Raw genomic sequence first — 13,212 nt, 5'->3', positions numbered from 1 at the left:
CCGACTGCTTCCAATGGCCATCGCTTCATCCTTGTTGTCATCGACTATTTCACTAAGTGGGTCGAAGCAGCGTCATTTGCGAAGGTAACCAGACATGTGGTTGCCCGATTCATTAAGAAAGAAATCATTTGTCGTTATGGGATTCTCGAAAGAATCATTACTGATAATGGTTCTAATCTCAATAACAAAATGATGAAGGAGTTGTGCAGGAACTTCAACATTCAGCATCACAATTCTTCCCCTTATCGTCCTAAGATGAACGATGCTATTGAGGCAGCAAATAAGAACATAAAGAAGATTGTGCAGAAGATGGTCGTTACGTACAGAGATTGGCATGAGATGCTACCCTTCACCTTGCATGGGTACCGTACTTCAGTACGTACATCGACCGGGGCAACCCCTTACTCCCTTGTGTATGGTATGGAAGCAGTCCTACCTGTTGAAGTGGAGATTCCTTCTCTAAGAGTCCTGCTGGATGTCAAGTTAGACGAAGCTAAGTGGATTCAGACAAGGTTCAATGAGTTGAGTCTTATCTAAGAGAAGCGAATGGCAGCCATTTGTCATGGGCAGTTGTATCAAAGACGGATGAAGAGAGCTTTTGATCAGAAAGTGCGTCCTCGATGCTTCCAAGTCGGAGATTTGGTGTTGAAAAGGATCGCTCCTCCTCAGACAGACCACAGGGGCAAATGGACTCCTAACTATGATGGACCATATATTGTCACCAAGATTTTTGATGGTGGAGCCTTAATGCTTGCAACTATGGATGGTGAAGACTTCGCTTCCCCTGTGAACTCAGACGCAGTTAAAAAATACTTCGCATAAAATAGACCCGCTGGACAATAAAACGAATAGTCCAGGCAAAAAATGGGCATCCCGGCGAACCAAGAAAATGAAAAAGGTTCGGGAAAAAGTTAGGGATTAAAAATAAAAGATTGTACACCCGGTAAGTTGAAAACCTGAAAAGGCAACTTAGGCAAAAAATGGGTATCCCGGTGGATTGAAAACTCGAAAGGGCGATCCAGGCAAAAGTTAGGGATTAAGCGAATGACTGCGTTCTGAGTAGTTCTGAATCTTATCTCGTGTCGATAACTGGAAACTTTCGAAGGATAGGAAAGAGTCCAATCACCTTTTTTAGAAAGCTGATCATTTGGAGGATCTTGAAGACGAGCGAGTCATAGCAGAATTGGAACCCGATAGAAATCCATTTCACATTGCCATTAGATTAATTTCTATTTTTATCTTTTGTGCAATTACCTCATTCCAGGGATTGCTTCTTGATGTAAATGCATATTCAAAGGCCATTCAATCAATAAAATCATGTTATTCAGTACATCTCTGTGTTCATTTTCATTTTACTATTTTGTTTGCAAAAATGACGTCCGAATTTTTGATAAACATTGCATCATGAAACATAAGAGCTTTACATGTACATGCTTAATAAACATTTAAAATTGCTGTAAATTTTAAGTGCTTTGGATTGTCTATTCAGAACAGGTAGACTCGGGGCATTTCCTTAAGGATCCCAACAGATGATCATGGATGTTTTTCTTCAACAGTTGGTATTTGGTATCTTATCCCTGCAAAGTTGGTCCGAGCATTGGATTCTCCAGTCCCCAGCAGGTTCTCACTATTGTGCTTCCCTAAGCATTTGTTCCGGATTATACATTCCCCAGTAGAGTCGATAGTGTCAGACTGTATCTTCCTCGCAGAGGTGGTTGCTCCTCAGAGTTCAATGCCAGATCGATGATCTCGACGCTAGATCTATGGTCTCTTTCCTTGAAGCAAAATCTCGGTACCGTATCGGTGTTTCCTTCCCCTGCTGAGTCGTCTCTCTCGCAGATTATGGTTGCCAGAACCACTGTCGCTTTGCTCAGCAGCAAGCTTTTAGTGCCATTCTCTCCCTAGTCAGAGTCTCGGTATTTTGTTATTGCCAGAACCCCGCGTGGCTGGTCATTTCCCCACAGAGTTCATTGTGCTGTGTATCTCCAATAACTTTGCCAGGGTCCAGAAGACTGTGATCATTTCCCCAGCAGATTTCCTTGCCTCGACTTGGCGTTCTCTCTAACCCAGCATTTCGCATCCCTGCATGTAGAATCATATTGCATTGCATCCTCTCAAATCGCGTAGCATTTCCATTTTCATGGAGCATTACGCCATTGAAAAATTCAAACATACGCATGTGAAGCATAAGACATTCGCGGTATCCCAAGTGATAAGCCAAAAGTTTGTTTCCAGTACTCAGACTGAAGATTGTTCATGACTTATCCTTATTATTCCCAGCAGGGGTCGTTGGCCCACGTGCCGCCTCAATTATCATCTTCCCTATTTCTGCCGATACTGACAGGCATGCAAGTTTCCGGTATTCAGACCGAAGTGGCATTCAAGCCAGTTTTCCGGTATTCAAACCGAAGTGGCGCTCAAGCCAATTTCCGGTATTCAGACCGAAGTGGCATTCAGGCCAGTTTTTCGTAATTCAGACCGAAGTGGCGCTCAAGTCAATTTCCGGTATTCAGACCGAAGTGGCATTCAAGCCAGTTTTCCGGTATTCAAACCGAAGTGGCGCTCAAGCCAATTTCCGGTATTCAGACCGAAGTGGCATTCAGGCCAGTTTTCCGATGTTCAGATCGAAGAAGTTTCCAACGTTCAGGTCGATGCAACTTGTGGCATTCAGGCCAGTTTTCCAGTATTCATACCGAAGTGGCATTCAGGCCAGTGTTCCGATGTTCAGAGCGAAGAAGTTTCCGACGTTCAGGTCGATGCAACTTGTGGCATTCAGGCCAGTTTCCGGTATTCAGACCGAAGTGGCATTCAGGCCAGTTTTTCCGATGTTCAGATCGAAGAAGTTTCCGACGTTCAGGTCGACGCAACTTGTGGCATTCAGGTCAGTTTCCGGTATTCAGACCGAAGTGGCGCTCAGGCCAATTTCCCTGGTGTTCAGACCGATGTTGATAATCTCGTATCTTCCGATGCTCAAATCGAAGTCATTCCTAGTATTCAGATTGATGAGCGGCATTCAGGCCATGGTTATTTCTGTGTTACCATTTATTTTGGTATTCAGGCTAACATTTTTTTTCAGTGCTCAGACCGACTCTCACCGTACCAGACGAATTCTTTTTTCAAGACTACCTCTTTGCCGATCCTGACAGGCATTATTACTTTATTTTTCACTTTCATACTTTAGTGTAAATTTTCGGGCTTTTTATTCTATTCAATCCCTTGATACCTCGAAAGTACGAAAGCCGTTGCTATCTTCCTTTCGGGTTTCCAGTTGGCTGAATAAGGGCAACTGTAATACCCCAAAATTTACCCTTCATTTTTTCCTGGAAAGCATGGGATTATGTTTTACACTTCATTAACATCATACTAGGTCATACTCATTGCATACTGCATTAGTGACTTGGAAATCGTGTTTTGATTAATCACTCCTTAACAGAAGGAGCTCACACAAAGCAAGATTTAGAATTGGACTTCGTTCTCTAAGTATACAAGTCTCAGGGGTCTCAGGGGGCTCCAGGTCTCTTATTATGGTCCTCGATTCATCAGTGAAGGATTCAGAGCTATCAAAGTGTTCATCTGGATTTAATCAGGAAATTAGGGTTTCATGGCTACCTGCAACAGGAAATGTTTGGTTGGAAGTAGAGGAGCTTATCCATGTCATGATTGGAAAGGAATCTTGTCCTAGGAAGACTCACAATTATCTCAGAAAGATCCATTGGCAAGCAGTGCAATCAGTTCCCGATCAATTTTGCCCTAAAATTAGGGTTTGGTATAAAATCAGTTTATTTCTGATTCTTTGGGTGAAACTCTTTTCCATGGCCCTCCATGTGTCCACAAGGGTCTTCATACAAAAAATCAGTTTTTTATTTGAGCCAGAAGTGCTTCAATTGATCACTGGAATCAGGAATCAGACAGTTTGGGAAAAGTCAACTGTGGGCCAGAAAAGTCAACTCATGACCTTTTTGAGAGTGGAATCTCAAAATTCATGCCTATAGGAGCCTACATGTGAAATTTGATCAAGGTTGGATCATGGATTCATCATTTAATCAGGAATTGGAAAAGTTACTTAATTTGGAAATGGTTGACTTTCCATTTAGGGCAAGTTTTTATGATTTTTGCACTCACTTTAGGACCATTTTCCATCAAGATAAAAGCTCCATTTGAACATTTCTCCAACATGAAAGTTGTTCCTCTTGTTCCAAGCTTTCTAGAAATATAAAGTTTACTCCATTTGGATCAAAATTGAGAAAGTTATGCTTAGTCAAAGTGGGGCATATTTTTTAGGACACTTACAAAAATTTCTAAGTCTAGAAATCTTCAAGTTTGTCAAAACGTCTTGGCCAGTTTTCTTGCACTTCAAGGAACCAATTGAAAATATGTTCTTCACAACAATTATACCTTGCCATGTCCTCTTTCACCTCCCTTTGAAATCATCTCATTTGGATCCATGGTTTGAAAGGTACATTCATTTAAATTGGCACCATGACTTGATTTTCTAGGCAGATTTTATGCCTAAGTTGCCCAACCATTTTGCAATTGGTGTGACATGAATTTAAGGCCATTTTTCACCTTCTTCCACTCATTATTTCTACTCATGCTCAACATGAAACATGCCAAGCTCCATGATATCTTTCTACTGTTGGCATTATCTCATCAATTGGAGGTTTGCTCATCAAGTTACATGGCCACAAAGTCACCATCTTGAAACAAATTTCTTGCCTGCCAACCATGCTGCATAAACCAAGCCAATTTTCTGTTTTCCTCATTTGGCCATGCATCTTATTTCCATTCACTTAAGTTTTTGCCAAAATAAGTAACTTGCTCATACACCTCACCTTGCACCATTTGCTCACCTCATGGACAAATCATTTCTGAGCCCATTAAAGACATTTGACCCATCATATTTAAGAGCATAAACCCTAAACCTGAAAGCAAGGCTAGTGAATTTTCGAGCAAGCAAGCAAGGCAAGGTTTATTGGAGTCAGCTTCAATTTCTCAGCAAAGCTCTCAAGTTGAAGTTTCTTGAAGCATCAAGGCAGCACCATTTCTCTTCCATTCTCTCCACAACCAAGAGGCAGTGGACCAAGCTTCCACTAGGTAACTTCCTTGCACCTTTTCCATAGCCATCTATTGATATATCATGCTCATCATCATGCTCATTACCATGCTAATATTATGCTCATGTTCATTTATGAAGCATTCAACACGAGGCAATATTCATGTTATAGATTTGTGTTGTTAATTTCTGTTCATACCCGTGTCCATATTGATACCTTGTTGACAATTTTTCTCCATGATTAAGCCACCATTTCACTTAAACAAAGTTACCATGTTAATCTTCACATTTCATACCTGAGATCTGGGCTTTATTTCGTGATTTTTGATGCCCTATGGTGGTCGTATTCTTGAGTGGAAGTTGAGAGCAACTCATTGTTCCTGCGTGTTCTTGCATGGCGCTAGGGTTTTCTTGGCCCAATGAGGAAGATGACTGCGTGTCATCTTGAGGGCCCTTGGATCACTTGCTTGCGTTTTAATCTTGGGCGCCCGTCCTTTTTTGTCCTCCAGTCACTTAAGTGAAGATGACCAATTGACATGACGTTTACATGGTTTTTTATTTAAAACGTTATTTTAATGTGTCACACGCCAGATTTAATTGTTTTGGACCTTGGGCCTGCGTTATTCGCTTTCCACACCTGCATTTAAGGCCCAATCAGCGCACCACCTGTTTTCCAGTTCAATTAAAATGACAATACACCCCCCTTTTTCATATCTTTTTTTTATTTCCATTTTTATTTTTGTTTGGATTTTAATTATTTAAAATATTTTCTTTGTTCATAAAAATATCCAAAAATATTTTTCATATTTTTTGATGCCTTATTTAATTTTATTTAATTTTTATTTTTGCATTTATTTAATGTTGATATTTTATTTTAATTATTTATTCTAAGTGGTTCATTTTAGCATACATTAAATTCTTGATTTTATTTTTATAACTTAGAATTATTTTTAGCTTCTGATTTTTGGGATGAAGGTTGACCACTGTCCCATGGTCAACCTAACTTTTTCTTGGATTTTTTATTCCAAATTTGCTATATATTCTTGATTTATTTTTAACCTAGCTTGGTTGGCTGACTTTGGTTTGACTTCTGTTTTATTTTAATTAATTCATGAACTAATTTTCATTATTTTTGAAATTTTTTGGGGGATGATGATGTCCTGAACCCACCTTATTTAGTTTATTTTTTCTTAGTTTTCTTGATTAATTTGCTATTTATTTGGTATTTATTAAGTGGACTTGAAATTTCAGTTGACTTCTTTATGATCGATGTTTGACTTAGGGATTGCTTATGGCAATTGAAGAGATCTTTTGATCCTCCCTTGCTCATCTCATATGCCATGTATTAGAGGCCTTTTATCTTGAGTTTATTTGATCCTTACCTCATTTCTTGATTTAATTATTTCAGTGGACCCTTTTGTGCATCATTTTCATCTGTCTGATTCATTTGTTATCTGTTATATTTGTTTCTTTCATCCATGTTCACTATTGTTTGATTGTTTAACATGTTCATACTTCCCATGCCTTATTTAATGCTCCTTTATTTCATTATTTGATTCTTTGACTTGATTATATACCTGTCTGCTTATCTGATTTGATTGATAACTGTTGCCTACTTGTATGATGATTGAGGCATATATTCTTATTGTTTGATTAATTGTTGCCTACTTGTATGATGATTGAGGCATATATTCTTATAGTTTGATTGCCATGAACCATCCCCATTCATAACAAATGTACCCCTCTCCCATAAAGTGTATAATATTTATTCTTTCATTCTTTATTCATCTGTTAATACAAGAATTAAAACGAACATCCGATAACCATTTCAAAACAAGACCAAAAGCTCGATCCAACGTCGAGTAATCATTTTCAAAACTTAACAGAACCAGCACGTATTTATCCATTCTCTTGTAAGTCGATTGCTTCAGGCATCATCATCTACTTGTAAGTCGATTGCCTCAGGCATCGCCATCTACCCTTATCCGTGGCTCCTCTCCTCGCTCCATCCGTCGACTCTTGTTCCGTTTAGGTAACACCCATTAGGTAGAACCCTTTGTATGATAATATAGGTAGAATTCCCTTATTCTTTGCATGCTAACATTAGTTAGATGTTCCCTTCTATAAATCCTAACACATAGGTCCACATTGCATGACAACTCTAGGGCAGAGCTTCCCCACTTTTAGACCTTCCATGCGTCTCCGATCTTGTGGCATGCCGATCCGTTCTATTGCAAAGAGGTAACTGCCTAAGACTCGATTCATCGAGTTGCGACACCTACTGCTAGGACGTTGAACATATTGCCCACTTTCCTTTGACACAGATGGTGTCCTCTTTTGTAAGTCCATGTTCAGTTGGCAATCCTTAACCCCTAGTTAGTCGAACTACGACAACTCTGATTCTCATTCCAGATGAGATACGTAGGCACGAGATGCGATGTCTTGCCGAGTTTTGACTGACGACTAACAACTAATCCTTGTTTACTTTCGCCCTTGCTGCGATTCTTTTCTCTTACCCTCATTGCGATCGAGACCTTCCCTTTCTCTTGCCCTAGTTGTAATCGAGACCTTTGTTCCCGTAGTTAGTTGGACTACGTTTTGCTCTGATTCTCATTCCAGATGAGATACGTAGGCATAAGACGCGATCTCTTATCGAGCACACTTCTTTTTTCGCCCATAGGTAGCCGAGCTACGAAGACTCTGATTCTCATACTCAGGTGAGATACGTAGGCACTGGATACGACATCCTTGTAAGTCATTTTCTTTTGACCTTCTTTTAGCAGATAGTACTTTAGATATACCTACACCCTTTAGACTAGAACAACAAGAGTGGATCCCGTAGAGTACTACGGATGCGTAGAGGTGCTAATACTTTCCCTTTGCATAATCGACTCCTGAACCCTAGATTTGGTTGCGAGACCTTGTCTTTTCCTTCTCTTCAGGTTTTCTTCGATCGTTTCCTTTCCCTCCTTTGGGATAAATAACGAACGTTGGCGACTCTTCTAATCAATTTTCCTCGCCGTTTGTTTTTTTCGCCCGTTGGGACGATATGCTAATTGATGGATACAAACACCCAGTAGATGCAAGTGGCAATAAAGTTGAAAGAAGAGTGATGACAGATCAACAGAAGAAAGACTATAAGAATCATCACAAAGCAAGAATAATCTTGCTGAATGTTATTTCATACACTAAGTATGAGAAAATCACCAACAAAGATACTGCTAAGTCTATATTTGATTCTCTGAGGATGACGCATGAAGGGAATGTACAAGTCAAAGAGACCAAGACTCTTGCCTTGATTCAAAAATATGAAGCATTCAAGATGGAGGAATAAAGAAACTGTTGAGAACATGTTCTCAAGGTTTCAAACTTTTGTTGTAGGACTTAAGGTTCTGGACAAAGGGTATTCTACTATTGATCATGTTAAAAAGATCATCAAAAGTCTACCTATGCATTTGAGACCTATGGTAAAATCTTTGAAGTTTTTAAAGGATCTTAATAACACTTCTCTTGAAGAACTGGTTAGTTCTTTAATAAGTCATTAGATTGAGCTCGAGGAAGATATAAGCCTAAGAGAAAGAGCAAGTCTTTTTCTATGAAGTCTTCAGGTAGATTTGAGAAGACAAAGGCTCTTCAAGCAGAAACTGATGAAGAGTCTGAAGAGGAATCATAAGAAGAAAATGAATTGTCCCTTATGTCCATACACGTTAATCAACTCTGGAAGAAAAGGCAAGGCAAATTCAGAGGACAAAGAAGGACAAGTAGTCGTTCTGAGTCCACTTCTGGATCCAAGAAGGAATGAACTAGCAAAGAACTCACGTGATTTAAGTGCAAGGTGTGAGACCCCAATTTTAACCCTAAGATCCCTCATGCTATCTCATCATTTGCATTGGCTTTGAGATCACACCTTGACATCCTCCTTACCCCTTATTTCATTGGGTTTGCATTGGGAGAGATAACCAAGCACATTTGATTGTATCATACTTTTTTTTTCATTGTTTACTAACAAAAATAACAAAAATATGCCTATTTATAGCTTTGTTCCTTTTGTAGGTAGTGTGTGCAGCCACCTATGCCTCATCAAGCTCATATATAGGGTTTGAGACCCTAAGTGCAAGAAGATAAATCAAGAGATGGTTCACATTGGTTCGAGACATCATATATGGATCCCCATGATCTTCACTTATCATTTTGATCAAGAAATCATCAAGAGTTTGAAGCTAGGTTGCCTTGGAAACCCTAATTCATCTAGGTATCTTGTGTGACTTCCTCAGCAAGCTTCTTCAACATATGATCAAATATTTCAAGGTATACTTCATATTACATCATATTATACATATATGATCCTCCATGAGTCCCAATGATCAAGAAAACTTCAAGTTTGCAAGATGGTTCAAGGTGGTTGACCAGAGAAAGTCAAATGGTCAAAAGTGGGGTTCCCTAGACCTTATCTCCTAAATTTTTTGTCATATGAAAATGATTCCAAGATAAAATTGACTATTTATGACATTCCAAACAACTTTCACGTTTACATCAAGAGCTATTTTTTCTTGGAAAGTCATTTTGTATGGTGAAAGAGTATATGTCATTTTGTCAGTGCCCTAGTAAGGAGGTCAACTTCCAAGGACCATAACTTGCTCAATTTTCATGAGATGAAGGCCATTCAAGTTTAATGATTAATTTAAATATGGCTTATCCAACTTTGATACTTTGAAAAACTTAAAATTCAAATTGCAAGGGCATGTTCCAAGAGGAAACATTATAGGTCATTTTAGGCCATCATCATTGAACAAGCAATTTTCCTCAACTTCTAAAATGAATAACTCCCTCATTCCAAATCTAAATGAGGTCAAATTTATGACCAAAATGAAGAGGGATGAAAGAGATACAACTTTTTTGAAGGAACGGTTTCCATTTGAAGCTCATAGAAAAAGTTATTCAAGGTGGAAGAAGTGGTCATTTGACTTGGTACTTAGAAAATTTTCAAATATGTTTGATTTCTCAAACTATCACCTCAAAATTCATCATGATCCATGCTTCAAATGGAAACGTGTTAAACATGAAAGTTGTTCCCCTTGATGTTACCTTTTCAAAAAGTACAAGATCACCTAATTTTGACCAAAATTGAGGGACTCACACATGGTTCGATTCATAGGTTTATTTTGGTAAAATTTGAATCCAATTATCCATTTCCTTTTGCATGCTCACATGCTATTGCTGCAGGGTCAATTACACATGAATTGGAATATGTTAGAATCATTGAATTGGGCCTTGTACACGCCCATGCATCAATGCACCAACTTGCTAATTTTGGAAATTTTTTAAAAGGTGCAAAAAGGAATCCCGTTGCATATTTAAACAAGTTCATTGCCTCAGAAATGAAACACACACCTTGCCCAAGCTTTGCCAAGAGATCTCAGAACCTCACACCATAGAATTCCATGAAGGTTTCTTTGAAATCGAGTTTGAATTTCATTTTCTATTTTGAAGTTCAAACTCCAAGGATTCATTGCCTTTTTCATCTCAATTGGTTACTGCAAGCAAGAGGAGAAAGAATCAAGCAAATCCAGATCAAGATCAAGCTGAATTGAAGCTACCCGAAGGTGAAATTTCAGAAACTTCTCTTCTTCGATTCTCCCTCATTTCTTAACTATTTTGGTTGATTTTTGGTTGGATGAAGTCCTACCAATGTAGGCAACAAGATTGAGTTGCTTTGAGGTCAAATGAAAGCAACTCAAATCATGAACCTCAATTTTAAAATCCATGTATCTTTTAATATGCTTGGAATTGAATAAAATGGAGGTCAGATTCGTGCTCCTGAGCATTTTTCCTTTAAAACCATGTCCTTACTTTTCATTTTTATGGTGGTTTATGGTGGACCAGTCCAGTGAGGTATATCGGAAAAGAAGATCGGAGCTAGGGTTCCGATGGTGCGTTAGCACTCTCTCAACCTTTTGATCCATTTGAAATGTTTTAATCTAAGCCTCCCCTTGTGATTACCACGCATGTGATGCTTTGACTGAGGTGCATTGTGGATAGCGCGCGCGTGGCCATCAGATCTGTCACCTCAATTAATGAGGAAGATCTGATGCCCCTGCTTTTTCATATTTTATGATTTTCCATTTATTTACCTTATTTTGTTTAATTCATAATAAATCCACTTTTTATCCAAAAAATATGGGACTTTCATAAAAAATCTTTAAATATTTTTCTCTTCCATATTGTGAATTAAAATTATTTTTTGGATTATGTAAGACCCCAACTTTGACCCTAAGATCCCTCATGTAATTCCATTATAAGCATTAGCATTGGGATCATATCTTGGCATCCTCCACACCCCTCTTTCATTGGGTTTTGTTTTAGGAGAGATCACCAAGAACTTTGTGATTGTATCATATTTTTATTTTATCATTTCACTAACCAAAATACCAAAAATATGTCTTTGCATTTGTATAACTCTTTTGTAGGAAGGGCATGATTCCATTGATTCATCAAATTCACATCTAGGGTTTGAGACCCTCATGAACAAAGAGCATAACCAAGAATTGATTCAAGAATGGTCATGAACATAATATATGAGTCCCAATTTTCTCTACATGTTATATTGATCAAGTTTTCTTCAAGAGTTTGAGGGTGATTTGCCTTGGAAACCCTAGATTGACTGGGTATCTTGAGTAACTTCTCCAACAAGCTATCTCACTAATTGATCAAATTTCTTAAGGGACACTTCAAAATTCATAATATTATGCATATATGATTACCATGAGGCAAGAAAGTCAAGAGGATTGGAATTTAGCAAGTTGGTTGATGGTGGTTGGCCAAATGAATTCATCTAATCAAAACTAGGTCTCCCTAGACCCTATCTCCTAAAATTTGCACCATATGAAAATGATTCCAATAGAAAACTTACTCTAAATAACATTCCAAATAACTTTAATGTTGAGACCTAGAGCTAGTTTTGCTTGGAAAATCATTTTATATGTTGAAACATTATAGGTCATTTTGTCTAAACCCTAATTTGAAAGTCAACTTCCCAAGGCCATAACTTGCTCAATTTTAATGAGATGAAAGATTTCCAAGTTGCACAATCAAATCCAATGTGTCTAATTCAACTTTGATGTTTGGAGTGGGAGCTAATTCAATGTTTTTGAGCATGTGATATGAGGTCACATTATAGGTCACTTTTGACCTATACCATTGACCAAGTGATTTTTCCAAACTTCAAAAATGCATAACTCTATCATTTTAAATCCAAATGACATGAAATTGGTGACCCCTTTGAAGGTATTTGAAAGAGATACAACTTTTAGGAAGACATGTTTCAAATTTGAAGCTCATATAAAAAGTTAAGTAACGTGGAATATTGAGACATATGGCTTGACACTTAGAAAAAATTTGATATGTCAAAAATTTCCAAACTTCCACCTCAAATTTCTTCAAGTTCCAAGCTCCAAACGAAAACGTGTTGAACATGAAAGTCGTTCCTCTTGATCTCACCTTTCCAAAGAGCTCAAATTCATTCATTTTAGACAAGGAATGCATAGGCTGCACATGGCATGAACATGGTGACATCACATGGCAAGGATCAAACTTCAAATCCAAGTGCACACTTGCCTTGCAATCCAAGCTGAATTCAGACTATCTAACATTCATTTGTGGACTTATGGAAATGATTTTATGGGCCTATGTGCGCCCATGCACCCGTGCATCATCAATGACCAAATTTGGAAAGTGAATTCAAGTTTGCAAAAAGCAATGGATTCGGCTATAAATAGAGCCTCATATGCTCAACAATCAACACGCCTTCGCGCCAGCTTTAATCCCCCATCTCTAACCCTCACTTTGCAAAGGATAAACCTGAGAAATTCATTTGAATTTGAGGTTGAATTTCCACTGTTTTGAAATTCAAATCTCCAGGAATCCACAACCTTGTAAGCATCCAATCCTTCTTCTGCAAGCAAGTGGAGTGAGATCAAGCACAAGCAAGATCAAGATCAGTTGAATCCAGACCTTCATTGAAGGTATTTTCCAGAAATTTTGATCTCTTCGATTCTCTCAAATTATTCCTTAATTCTATTGATTCTTTGGTTGTCTGAAGTCTTACCAATGTAGGGAAGAAGATTTAGTTGCTTTGAGGCCAAATCAAAGCAACTCAGTTC

This window comes from Lathyrus oleraceus, chromosome 2 (assembly GCF_024323335.1).
Source record: "Lathyrus oleraceus cultivar Zhongwan6 chromosome 2, CAAS_Psat_ZW6_1.0, whole genome shotgun sequence".
NCBI classification, from domain to species: Eukaryota; Viridiplantae; Streptophyta; class Magnoliopsida; order Fabales; family Fabaceae; genus Lathyrus; species Lathyrus oleraceus.
Note: the sequence above shows the minus strand (reverse complement) of the source record.